We start from the raw sequence: 13,002 nt of genomic DNA on the forward strand, positions 1-13,002 counted from the left end.
TGGAATCTGGAGGGTTGATGCACTTATAAATGTCATATCAATTGATCAGTATGTGATTAGAAAAGATAACTGGTGTGTTTACATGTCTATACAATTAATGTAATTTGATGACTATTGTCTTGTCATTTTAGAAGTTATTGTGCTTTTTATGAGGTCATTTTTTGTGTATATTGTGTTTTGTATTGAAACAGATGTCTGATAATGAAATTTTAATACATAAGATTAAAGAAAGTTTATGTCCTGAAGAAGGTGGTTGGATTATGAATTTACCACCGAAACGTGTAGACGCCCTAAAGATAGTGGTGTTAAATTGAGCAAGAGTCAGCAAAAATTTGAGACAGGAAATTGAGACCTATGCTCTATGCTGTCTACAAGTCTATCTTAATTAACCCAGCAAAAGACACAATGAATTGTCTTTATAGTTTCTCCTCTTTCTAAAAAATGTGTTCTGAATTTTGCTTGACTGTTTTTAATATTTTTATTGTATTGAAACTGGGAGGATTTTTATAATTGATGGATTACATGTTATGAATTTTGAAATAAAATAGATAAATTCTTTTTAAAAACAAGTGGTGGATCTATAAGTGCTTCAAATCTCGTGCCATTAGAGTTTGTATGAAAGGTCAGTGAGTGTGAGAGTACTCTGTAAGTTTAAATGTTTGTCCTATTCAAAGGGAACCTTTTCTTTTTTAACTTGGTAGGTGAATGTGTGTTATATATGAAGCAAAGACTCCCTCCTGCTTCCTGGTCGGAAAGAGAGTCACGGACCCAATCTTCGTGACAGAAACTGTTTATTGAATCATAAGCGGTATGACGTGTTTCGGACAGGGGAATGCCCTTGATCACATAACAAAAGCGTGGTCCTCCTTCTGTTTTTATCTTTGCATTGTGGTATACACCCATAGTTAAAATGAACAAAATACTTGCATGGAATTTTACAAACAGTCTTTCTTTTAAAATCTGCTCATTTAGCCACTAAGGCTATTCTACCCATATTAAGTGCCATGTATATACATATTGAATATAGAATATGAATATGTATATATATATATTATAGATAATTTTTATATATTTATAATATTTTAAAATAAATTAAAGTTATTAATTTAAGAATTATTTTAAAGTAAATATATATTCATGTATTAAATTGTATATATGTACGTTTACATTTTTTAGTTAAATATGTGTATTATATTTTTTATATGTTTATTATAATAATAATAATAATAATAATAATAATAGGGAGATTTGTAGAGCGCCTGGTTACGCGCTCCGGCGTGTCCCCGCGCTGTGTCAAGTGGAAGCGACAAAATCAGGCAGCCAGTAGCAGTGTAAGTCTAGCGGATAAAGAGATAGGTTTTAAGTTTCCCCCTGAATCTGGATTCGGATGGCTCCTGGCGCAGCTCCGATGGCAGTCCATTCCAGCCTCAGGCTGCCAGATACCGGAAGGACCTGCCCCCCCATCCGAGCCTTTCTTACTTTGGGGACTTTCAATAGCCCCGCACCGGTGGAGTGTAGTGCACGAGATGGCTCATAGCGAGAAATCAGGTCCCGCAGCGGTATTGGGGCCTTACCGTGCAAGATGTGGTGGCATGTACATAATGCCTTATACTCAATCCTGCTTCTCACTGGGAGCCAGTGAAGTGCCTGGAGCGCGCTCCCCGAGGCTGACCTACGGGGTAATCTCAAGACCAAACGGGCCGCGGCATTCTGCAATACCTGGAGACGACTGATGTTCTTTTCCGTCACCCCCAGATACAGCAAATTGCCGTAGTCCAGTTGCGCTGTTACCAGGGCATGCACCAGCGTCCTAGGGGCCTCCACCGGAAGTAAGTCAAGGATCTTCCGCAGGCTTTTTAGGAAACCGAAGCATACCCCCACCACTCGGCTAATCTGGGGCCCAAATGTGAGGTCAGCATCAAGCCATACCCCAAGATTTTTGGCTTCTTGACACGGTGTAGGTGTCATCCCCAAACAGGATGGCCACCATGCCGACGACCACACCGACGGGCCTCCCCCCACCACGAGCACCTCCGTCTTGCTGCCATTTAACTTTAGGCAGTTGGCAGACATCCAGGCTGCCAGCTCCTGCAAGCAAATTCTAAATTTCTCTGCAGCAAGACTGGGTGCGCGCGATATTGAGATGGCCAGCTGCGTGTCGTCGGCATACAACACTATGCGAAGCCCATGGCTCTCTACTATGGTATCCACTGGGGAGACATGCAGGTTAAAAAGAGTTGGGCTCAGGGACGACCCTTGGGGCATGCCCTGACCCAAATTAACCACTCTCGAATAGCAGTCTCCCTGCCTGACCTGAAAGCCTCTATCTGTCAGGAAGGACTAGATCCACTTCAACGCAGCACCAGAGATCGCACCTTTGTTCAGACACTGTAGCTAGATGGTATGAGCTACAGTGTCGAATGCTGCGCTGAGATCCAACAGGATCAAGGCCATGGTTTGGCCCTCATCCACCCCCTTCCTCATGGTCTCAACTGCCCTAAGTAGGGCCGACTCCGTAGAGTGCCGGGGCCGGAATCCAAACTGAGTATCGTGAAGGAGGCTTGCCTCCTCCACAAACTCCATTAGCTGCATATTCATGGCCTTCTCCGCCACTTTGGCCATGCAAGGTAACAGGGAGATTGGGCGAAGATTTTCCAATTTTTCGAAGCTAATGTTTGGCTTCTTTTGCAGGGGGAGCACTACCGCCTGTTTTCAGTCTTTGGGTACAGTATGGGTCCTAAAGGAGACATCTAATAGATGCCTAATGTAGGGCTCCAAAAGCGGAAGGCTATTGGCCAAACGTTTAGGGGATGTCGGGTCCCTGCGGAACCCGATTTAACCAACCTACAGATCTGTATCAGCACTTCTGAAGGAGGAGTAATAAAATTTGCCAGCACATGTGGACCCTCGGTTTCCCTAGGAGGTTCAACAAACTCGGACCCTGCCATGGTCTGGCTTGGGAAGAAGGAGTATATTTTAAAGACTTTTTCCGCGAAGAAATCCACGATACGATTGCACGAGTCCACCGAACAGTCCCCAGGTGCAATGGCGGATTTTCCTACCGAAAGAGTCTTGTAAATCAGGAACAATTCTTTCGCGGAATTCTCTTCCTCCCTGATTTTTTCAGCATAGTAGGCTGCTTTAGCCTTCCTAATCTTCCCATGGTAAATGCGCCTATTTACTAAATATTCTTGTTTGACCTGGCTCCTAAAGGCTGCTTGCCACTGCCTCTCTGAGCGATTGCACTCCGCCTTAGCTGCCTGCAGCTCATCGTTGTACCATGGGGCCGTTCTGAGTACGGCAGCCCACCTTCTTCCATCAAAGAGGGGCCGTGCAGTTCAATGCCTCCATAATGCGTTTGGTCAGATTGTTACAGGCTGTTTCCACATCCTCCCCCCCCGGTCCCCCTCCCGATGTAAGTGCCACATTGAACTTTGCTTGCGAAAATTTAGTCCACTTGCGGCTGAGATAGTTAAGGGGTGCCTGTACCAGTGCTCTACTGGCCGGAATTCGCACCACAAAGGGCACCAGAGAATGGTCCGACCAGGGGACAGGGATGACAGCTTTGACCTCTACCTCGCCCCAGTTGGCGAATATCGGGTCCAATAAATGGCCCATCTGATGAGTGGGGGACTTTACTCTTTGCTCTAGCTGCAGGGCCTGTGGTTCCTGACATAGATCTACTACCCCTCTGTCCAAGGGATCTTCTAGATGGATGTTAAGATCCCCTAACACGAGGAACTTATTTCTACGTAGCGCGGCCTCAGTACAACCCTCTACCAGACTATCCATAAACCTAGTGTAAGGGCCAGGTAAGGTAAGTAATTTATTTTTAGTCAATTTTATGATATAATTGTTTTTAAAAAATGATATATTAAAAATAAACGCTATCGATATTTTTTACATCTATATCTTATGCCAATATTTTTGTTATTTACATTTAAAGATAGCATGTTGGTAATTTGACCATCGATATTTTGACGTCGATATGTTTGTCTTTGATATTTCTGACTTTGATATTCTGTCAGTGATTCCTGAAACAGAACATGAGCAATCGAGGACCAGCTTCAACCTAATTAAGGCGCTTTAGTCAAGTACAGCATGGTACTAGTGGCACAGTGAGCCCAAGACCCACGTCTGGGTCATACCTGGTGCACTTAGGGCAGCAAATGCAAAAACAACACGGTGATGGATAAAATGCTTGAATTAATCTCAGCCACTGGCAATCACTCGGGACCACATCCTATCCATCATTTATTGTCCACCATGCCACCTAAATTTGGACCTAGCCATTTGCAAATTAATCTTGACCCTTCTCCTCATGGGAACCATCCAGACCGAACTGCCAGGCCAGGTCTTTTATGATCCATAACACAAGCAACCGAAAACTGGTTTCGCCCTTGTAAGGGCTCTTCGGCCAGGTATTGCTTTGTTCTAGTGGCACAGTGAGCCAGGATGCCGTGTGTGGGCTTGCCCTTGCCACTTTGGGTGGGACAAGAAACTTAAATTGTTAATACGAGATATACCTAGATTCACATGTCATCACCTAATAAAGCTTATAGTTATTTATAGCTCATAGTGTAGCAGAAATCTGTTTATCAGGTCAGCTGTCCAGAGGTCAATAAAGACTGAGCATTATCTATCAGCATCTTCATGTTAAGGTCTGTCTTGACAGTCTCTTTTTTAGAGTATGTTATGCAGCTGTCTAACCTTATGGATTGATTTGACATGAGTTTTTTTTTTTACTTTCGAGGATGACACAAAATTATCCTTATCTGATATAGCCATTTCCAATATCTTGAACAGTAAGTTATGTCCTGTCTTGAGGCTATGGCCACCTGGAGGCAATATAACTCAGTAACTTTGAATGTGGTGGCAATCTTGCTTTGGGGTCTTCAAATTGGTGGGCAGATATATTAGGGCTTTCGCCGCCCCCATTGAAGATGGCTTACAATTTGGGTATTATCTTTGATCAAAACTTGGTAACTTCATGAGGATAGTGTATTTTCCAACAAACTCTTCTCGGAAGAGCCTAGTCAATGCATTGATCACATTTAGGTTGGACTACTGTACAGTTTTGTTTGTAAATATTTAACTGAAAACTTCAACTAGCTCAGAACAGCATAGTCCATTTGATTTTGGTTCTTGGCAAATGTACCTATACTTCTCTCTGTCTAGTTATGTTCTATTCGCTTAAGGTCCACAAATGCAGTGTTTTAAAGCTTACTTATTTTGTCACAAGGTCATCTATGGTGACTCTTCCAACAGCTACAAGTCCTCTCTTTTCGCCAAGTGTAAACCTGCAAGGACTACAATCTCAATCAATCAATCAATCAATCAATCAATAAATCATATCATTTGTAAAGCGCACTACTAATCTGTGAGGGTCTCAAGGCGCTGGGGTGGGGAATACTGCTACTGCTCGAAAAGCCAGGTCTTGAGGAGTTTTCTGAAGGACAGCAGGTCTTGGGCCTGTCGTAGGTGGATAGGGAGGGTGTTCAAGGTCTTTGCGGTGAGGTGGGAGAACGATCTGCTGCCGGAGGTTTCTCTTCGGAAGCGGGGAACTGTGGCGAAGGCAAGGCCAGCAGAGCGGATTAGAGCTGGCGGGTGGGGGTGTAGAAGCTGAGTCGGGTGTTGAGGTACGTTGGTCCGGTGTTGTGGAGTGCCATTTGTGCATAGGTGAGAATCTTAAAGGTTATCCTCTTGTTGACCGGAAGCCAGTGCAGGTCTCTCAGATGGGGTGTGATGTGGCTGCGGCGAGGGATGTCAAGGATCAGGTGTACAGAGGCCTTCTGGATGTGTTGGAGCCGTCTCAGGAGTTTGGCCGAGGCTCCTGCGTAGAGGGTGTTTCCGTAGTCGAACCTGCTGCTGATGAGGGCCTGGGTGACAGTTCTCCTCGTTTCAGTGGGGATCCACTTGTAGATCCTGTGGAGCATGCAGAGGAAGTTGAAGCAGGAGGAGGAGATGGCGTTGACCTGTTTAGTCATGGAGAGGGTGGAGTCGAGGATGACCCCTGGGTTGCGGGCGTAGTCGCTGGGTGTTAGGGCGGTTCCCAGTACAGTCAGCCACCAGGAGTCATCTCAGGCTGAAGGGGTGGATCCGAGGATGATGACCTCCATCTTGTCCGAGTTCAGCTTCAGTCGGCTGTTCCTCATCCATTCAGCGACAGCCTTCATTCCTTCGTGAAGGTTGGTTTTGGCGGTGTGGGGGTCCTTGGTGAGGGAGCGGATCAGCTGGGTGTCATCGGCGTAGGAGATGATGTGGAGGTCGTGCCGAAGGTCGACGTGGGCGAGTGGTGACATGTAGATGTTAAACAGATTTGTAGCGATGGAAGGATGACCGATCTCAGTGGTATTGGCGCTTTACAATGTATAGGCTCTTATTATTAATCTAGTAATATATGTAGTTGGGTGCCTAGGCATGGGTTGTCATCCTTACCCCAAGTAATCCACAGATTAAGTGTTTAAATGTACAAAAGCCTGTCACACCAACAAGAATTATCAATGCGAAATATTCAACAATAATGCAAATTCACAGATGTAGTACAAGTTCGGTAAAGATTAGACTTCATTTAATTTTTAGAGGTTTTCCTCCAGTCCAGCCAACACGTGTTTCGTCGATTGGGATGGAACCCACAACTTCATCAGGGCTGGGAAAAAATACAATACAGAGAATGTTCGGGTTATGAGATAAGTTATCTCATCCACATTGATTATACATGAGTCATTGTGTATTGTACATTAGCAAGTGGGTAATTATCATTAATAATCAAATCCCTTAGCTGAGTGGGATCATGCATTAGGAAAAGAGTATGAAGGGAGTATTAGTAATCTCCCATGTAGAGAAGGAGAGGCACTCTCATTGTCGAGAGATGGTGCGGGTCCCCATAGTTCGTGATTTTCATTATAATATTGTGTATGACTATATATTGAGACAATTTCATGTGCTCGTGCCAGTTGTCTTGTGACCGCCTTATGGTGCTACCTCCCGTGAAGGATAGTGTCGGTCCTCATTGGGTATCATTAGTGCTCCGTGAAATATATTTAAGTGCTGAGTAAAAAAATATATACTCAGGCTTACCTTCTAGTGGGCGTTTATACAGTTTTGCGCCTAAAGTAACAAGTATTAGAAGAAATTCAAATTGTCAGCTTATTATGACATTATATTGTCCAAGCGTGAAACAGTTCCTATTCATAAGGTGCCAGTGAAAAACAAAATGGAATGTACCTTCCGACTGGTGATAATTCCAACCCAGCCTTATTTGGCATGGGTAATAGTATGCTTCTAGGTCTTGAGTTCTGTATCAGTGCAATCTATAATTTACAAAAGGATATTGTTTAGTATTAGTATTTAAATTAGGAGGATAGCTAATCCTCTTTTATGTTGTCGTCATGCAGATTATGGGCTTACCTTATCTGAATATAGTGTTCCAAAATGATATGTAATCCTCACTGGAACCAAGATTGTATTTACTCTGTCCTTCCTTCAAACTTTATCTATTGAAGTAAAGTTGCTCCTTGCTGTAGAAAGTCAAAGAGAAAGCGGCACTGTAATGACGCTGAAAACTACGCGTAGAGCGAGCCATTCATTAATCTCTATTTTCCTCCCGATTCGGTCCCTGATTCCAACTTACCTTCTAATATTTGAAGTCCAGGGGCTGAGAGAACCGACTGTTCGTGGCGCGGTCTTCCGTGTTTTGGAAGTCCGCGTCTGTAACCCGGAAGTTATTAATATACTTCCGCTTTCCATTCGAATTCGCGCCTGAGTTAACTCGGACGCGTCTGTCCGCCATTGTTGAGTGGTGTCTATGTCTGATAATATCCTAGCCCGAGTGATACTGTGTAGGGCAGTGCGCTTACTATTAGCGATATTTTGTGCAGGTGAAGATGTACTTATTTATTATTTCAGACCAATCCACGTATATTGATCGGTCAATAGAAGTAAAAGTGAAATTATCACAAAACTTCGTGCATATTGAACTGTGGGGTCTCGACAGCATAGTGATAAATATGTGTCACTCGATAATTATATGGAGACTATTAATATTCATCGGTACATACATTTGTTCAAGTATGAGTATACATAGCATTGTATATCACATATTAACAGATTGAGTGATTCCACATTCATTGGGCATATTCGGATATTGTTTCTAAATACACAATATCCCATTCATATTATGCAACAGAGACAGTGAGCATCATTAGAGGGTACATTTGTATATAGGACATTTGTCTAATGTATGTAATACAGTGTTCACCGTATTTCTGAGTATAGAGGTAGTATCAGTGTTATGTCCACTCATATATCTTAGTTACCCAAAAAATAATGTAGTTCCTGATCAGCATTCATCCCGTACTCAACTGCACGCATAGTCAGTATCCATGAAGCTTCCCTTTGTCTTAAGGCTAATTCTCTGTTACCTCCTCTCGGGTCATTCTTTATCTGGTCTATTGCACAAAAGCTAATGCTTTTCTGTTTGCCTTGTTTGGGACAAAGGTTAACATGTGTAGCGGTGTTGTATCTGGTGTCCTGATATTTAATGGCTCTAATATGTTCAAAAATTCTCTCTTTGAGAGGTCTTATCGTGCTGCCTATGTAAAAACTGCCACATTTGCAGTTGATCATATAAATTACAAAGCAGCTATTGCAGTTCAGTAGTTGTTTGATCATAAATTCCTTGCCCCTGTAGTTACCGAATGTTTTGGTTCTGTTCATTGCCATGGGGCATAGCTTACATGTGCCACATTTGTGAAAGCCAATACTTCTCTGTGTTAGCCAGTCAGGAGCTGGTTTCTTGTTTATTGGGTAGGTCGGACTAATCCACGATTTTATGCTTCTTCCCTTTTTGTATGTTATTAGGGGACTTCTTGATATATATTGGTTGAGGGATTTATCATTATTGAGAATCCACCAATGTTTTCTCATGCTGTTTCTCAATGTTGTTGCAGCATCATCATAATTCGTGATTAACCTGATTTTATTGTCCGTGCTGTTCACTCTCTGTTTTTCACAGAGAGTCATTTCCCTCGGTATTTTGTCTATTCTCTGTTCAGCCTTAGTAATCATATCCATATTGTACCCCCTCGATCTGAACCTGCTCTTCATATTGTTCTTGCATTTTGCAAAGTCCTCATCTTTACTGCAGTTTCTCCTTGCTCGAGTGAATTCCCCAAATGGAATGGATTGGATTTGATGTCTTGGATGAGAGCTCCCAGCATGTAAAAGGGAATTACATGATGTCGGTTTCCTATACAATCTACTTTGTATTTTGTTATCCTCAATAAACAGTAACAAATCTAAAAACTCTATTTGGGTAGTGCTTATTGAGTGAGTTAGATGTATTCCCATCAGATTAGAGTTGAGATATTCACAGAATTCTAGGAGACCATTCATGTCTCCAGCCCAAATTAACAGACAGTCGTCTATATAGCGACCCCAATAGATGATATGTTCACTCCACTTGATGCCATGGGGGCCCCAGATCCACTCCTCCGATAACCTACCCATAATCAGGTTCGCATATGAAGGAGAAAATCTGGAGCCCATGGCTACCCCCTGTTTTTGACGGTACCAGGTATTGTCAAATAGAAAGACATTGTTTTGTAGTATTATGTTCATCATGTTTAAAAGCATCTCGGTGTGGGCCCACTGAGACGCTGGTCTTTTTTCAAGGAATCTTCTGGCTGCTAGGAGACCCAAATCCGTTCTAATGTTAGTGTATAGGGAGGTGACATCTAGACTTGCCATAATCATGCCATCCTCCCAAATTACATCTGACAAGATACTAAGGATGTGCTTGGTATCCTTGATATTGGCTGGTAAATTGCGTACCAGTGGCTGTAGGAAGTTGTCGACATACTGTGATAGTCTCTCTGTCGGGCCACCTATGCTTGAGATGATAGGTCTCCCTGGTGGATGTAGAGAGTTCTTATGTATCTTGGGTAAGGTATAGATACAGGGGAACCTTGGTTTATCTACTTTTAAGTATGTTACTTCCTCCCTACTGATGAGACCCTCATGCCACCATTTTTCTAGGTTGGTGTTGATGTCAATTTTTAAGTGTCCCATAGGATTTGTTGTCAATCTTTCATAGTAAGTGTCATTCCTTAATTGTGTGAGTATTTCCGTATTGTAATCTTTCGTGTTCATGACCACGATGTTCCCACCCTTGTCCGCCTCCTTGATGGTGACATCGGGAATTTTGCATAGTTCTATTAGTGCTTTACGTTCTTGTATACTTAAATTGTCAGCACATCCCTTGTATTTCTTATCATATTTCAAGTGTGTGTATAAATCCTCAGTGACCAGTTTATGAAACATGTCTATACTATTACCACTCGGTAATGTGGGCGTCCATCGTGACTTGTTGTGTAGACCACTTGAAATGGTATTATCTGGTTCTATGTCGTGATCTAATAACAGTTCCTCTATGGACATATGGTCCCTGTCATCATCCACTATTGATAGTAAAATCTCACAATCTCTAATATCTTGTATCGTTAGTATTGCACGAGTCACATTCACAGATTTTGTTTCTATGCCTTTATTCATAGTTTGAATACCATCAAAATGTTTTTTCAATTTTAATTTTCTGGTAAATTTAAATAGGTCAACCATGGTTTTGTGGACATCCCCCTGTTCCTTCGGACAAAAGCCCATGCCACGCTCAAGTACAGATATCATATCTGGAGTTAATGTTTTGTCACTAAGATTTACCACTTGCACCCCAGTACATTCATTCATGTCATCTGTTACTTCCTCCAAGACCTCAATCTCATTCCCTGCCTTCCTAAGTTTGGATCCTCCTCTTTTTCCCCTCCTTGTCCTTTTGGTGTATTTACCTTTTGTCTTGATTGATCCCTGTCTCCCCTCTTTTTCCTTTTCACCTCCCTTAAAAAAGCACTGCACTGTGCTGTGTCGTCAGATGAAATTCCTTCATTTTCACTGGGTAAGGTCTCCAGTGATGTCGATACAGAACTAGCTGGGGTTAAGTTTTGAGCCAGTCCTGTTGCTCCCTTGGTGCCTTTGTCCATCAAATGATCATATTTTCTAGCGTAAGTAAAAACCCTCCCCTGTTTATAATCTATCTCATCTCTCTTTATCTTACGGGCTTTGCGTTGTTTAATGTCTGTCTGGTGTTTTTCTAAGATCCCTTTTAGGATCTCATAGTTTTTTTCAGTAGCCTCAGGGAGGTTAAGTTCCTTAATTTCTAATTCAAGTGTTGCAATTTCCCCCTGTAATTTTTTAACCTTACGTGAAGCATTCTCAATTAGAATGTTCATCAAGTTATTAGAATTGGAGATTAGTTCTTTTTCCCAGGCTAACAGGAGATCCTCATCAAGATCATCATAAGTTGGTAGTACCTGTGAGCGGAACCCCCTAGGAATTCTGCAGTAAAGATGAGGACTTTGCAAAATGCAAGAACAATATGAAGAGCAGGTTCAGATCAAGGGGGTACAATATGGATATGATTACTAAGGCTGAACAGAGAATAGACAAAATACCGAGGGAAATGACTCTCTGTGAAAAACAGAGAGTGAACAGCACGGACAATAAAATCAGGTTAATCACGAATTATGATGATGCTGCAACAACATTGAGAAACAGCATGAGAAAACATTGGTGGATTCTCAATAATGATAAATCCCTCAATCAATATATATCAAGAAGTCCCCTAATAACATACAGAAAGGGAAGAAGCATAAAATCGTGGATTAGTCCGACCTACCCAATAAACAAGAAACCAGCTCCTGACTGGCTAACACAGAGAAGTATTGGCTTTCACAAATGTGGCACATGTAAGCTATGCCCCATGGCAATGAACAGAACCAAAACATTCCGTAACTACAGGGGCAAGGAATTTATGATCAAACAACTACTGAACTGCAATAGCTGCTTTGTAATTTATATGATCAACTGCAAATGTGGCAGTTTTTACATAGGCAGCACGATAAGACCTCTCAAAGAGAGAATTTTTGAACATATTAGAGCCATTAAATATCAGGACACCAGATACAACACCGCTACACATGTTAACCTTTGTCCCAAACAAGGCAAACAGAAAAGCATTAGCTTTTGTGCAATAGACCAGATAAAGAATGACCCGAGAGGAGGTAACAGAGAATTAGCCTTAAGACAAAGGGAAGCTTCATGGATACTGACTATGCGTGCAGTTGAGTACGGGATGAATGCTGATCAGGAACTACATTATTTTTTGGGTAACTAAGATATATGAGTGGACATAACACTGATACTACCTCTATACTCAGAAATACGGTGAACACTGTATTACATACATTAGACAAATGTCCTATATACAAATGTACCCTCTAATGATGCTCACTGTCTCTGTTGCATAATATGAATGGGATATTGTGTATTTAGAAACAATATCCGAATATGCCCAATGAATGTGGAATCACTCAATCTGTTAATATGTGATATACAATGCTATGTATACTCATACTTGAACAAATGTATGTACCGATGAATATTAATAGTCTCCATATAATTATCGAGTGACACATATTTATCACTATGCTGTCGAGACCCCACAGTTCAATATGCACGAAGTTTTGTGATAATTTCACTTTTACTTCTATTGACCGATCAATATACGTGGATTGGTCTGAAATAATAAATAAGTACATCTTCACCTGCACAAAATATCGCTAATAGTAAGCGCACTGCCCTACACAGTATCACTCGGGCTAGGATATTATCAGACATAGACACCACTCAACAATGGCGGACAGACGCGTCCGAGTTAACTCAGGCGCGAATTCGAATGGAAAGCGGAAGTATATTAATAACTTCCGGGTTACAGACGCGGACTTCCAAAACACGGAAGACCGCGCCACGAACAGTCGGTTCTCTCAGCCCCTGGACTTCAAATATTAGAAGGTAAGTTGGAATCAGGGACCGAATCGGGAGGAAAATAGAGATTAATGAATGGCTCGCTCTACGCGTAGTTTTCAGCGTCATTACAGTGCCGCTTTC

Source organism: Lissotriton vulgaris, chromosome 4_1 (genome assembly GCF_964263255.1).
Source record: "Lissotriton vulgaris chromosome 4_1, aLisVul1.2, whole genome shotgun sequence".
Classification (NCBI taxonomy): Eukaryota; Metazoa; Chordata; class Amphibia; order Caudata; family Salamandridae; genus Lissotriton; species Lissotriton vulgaris.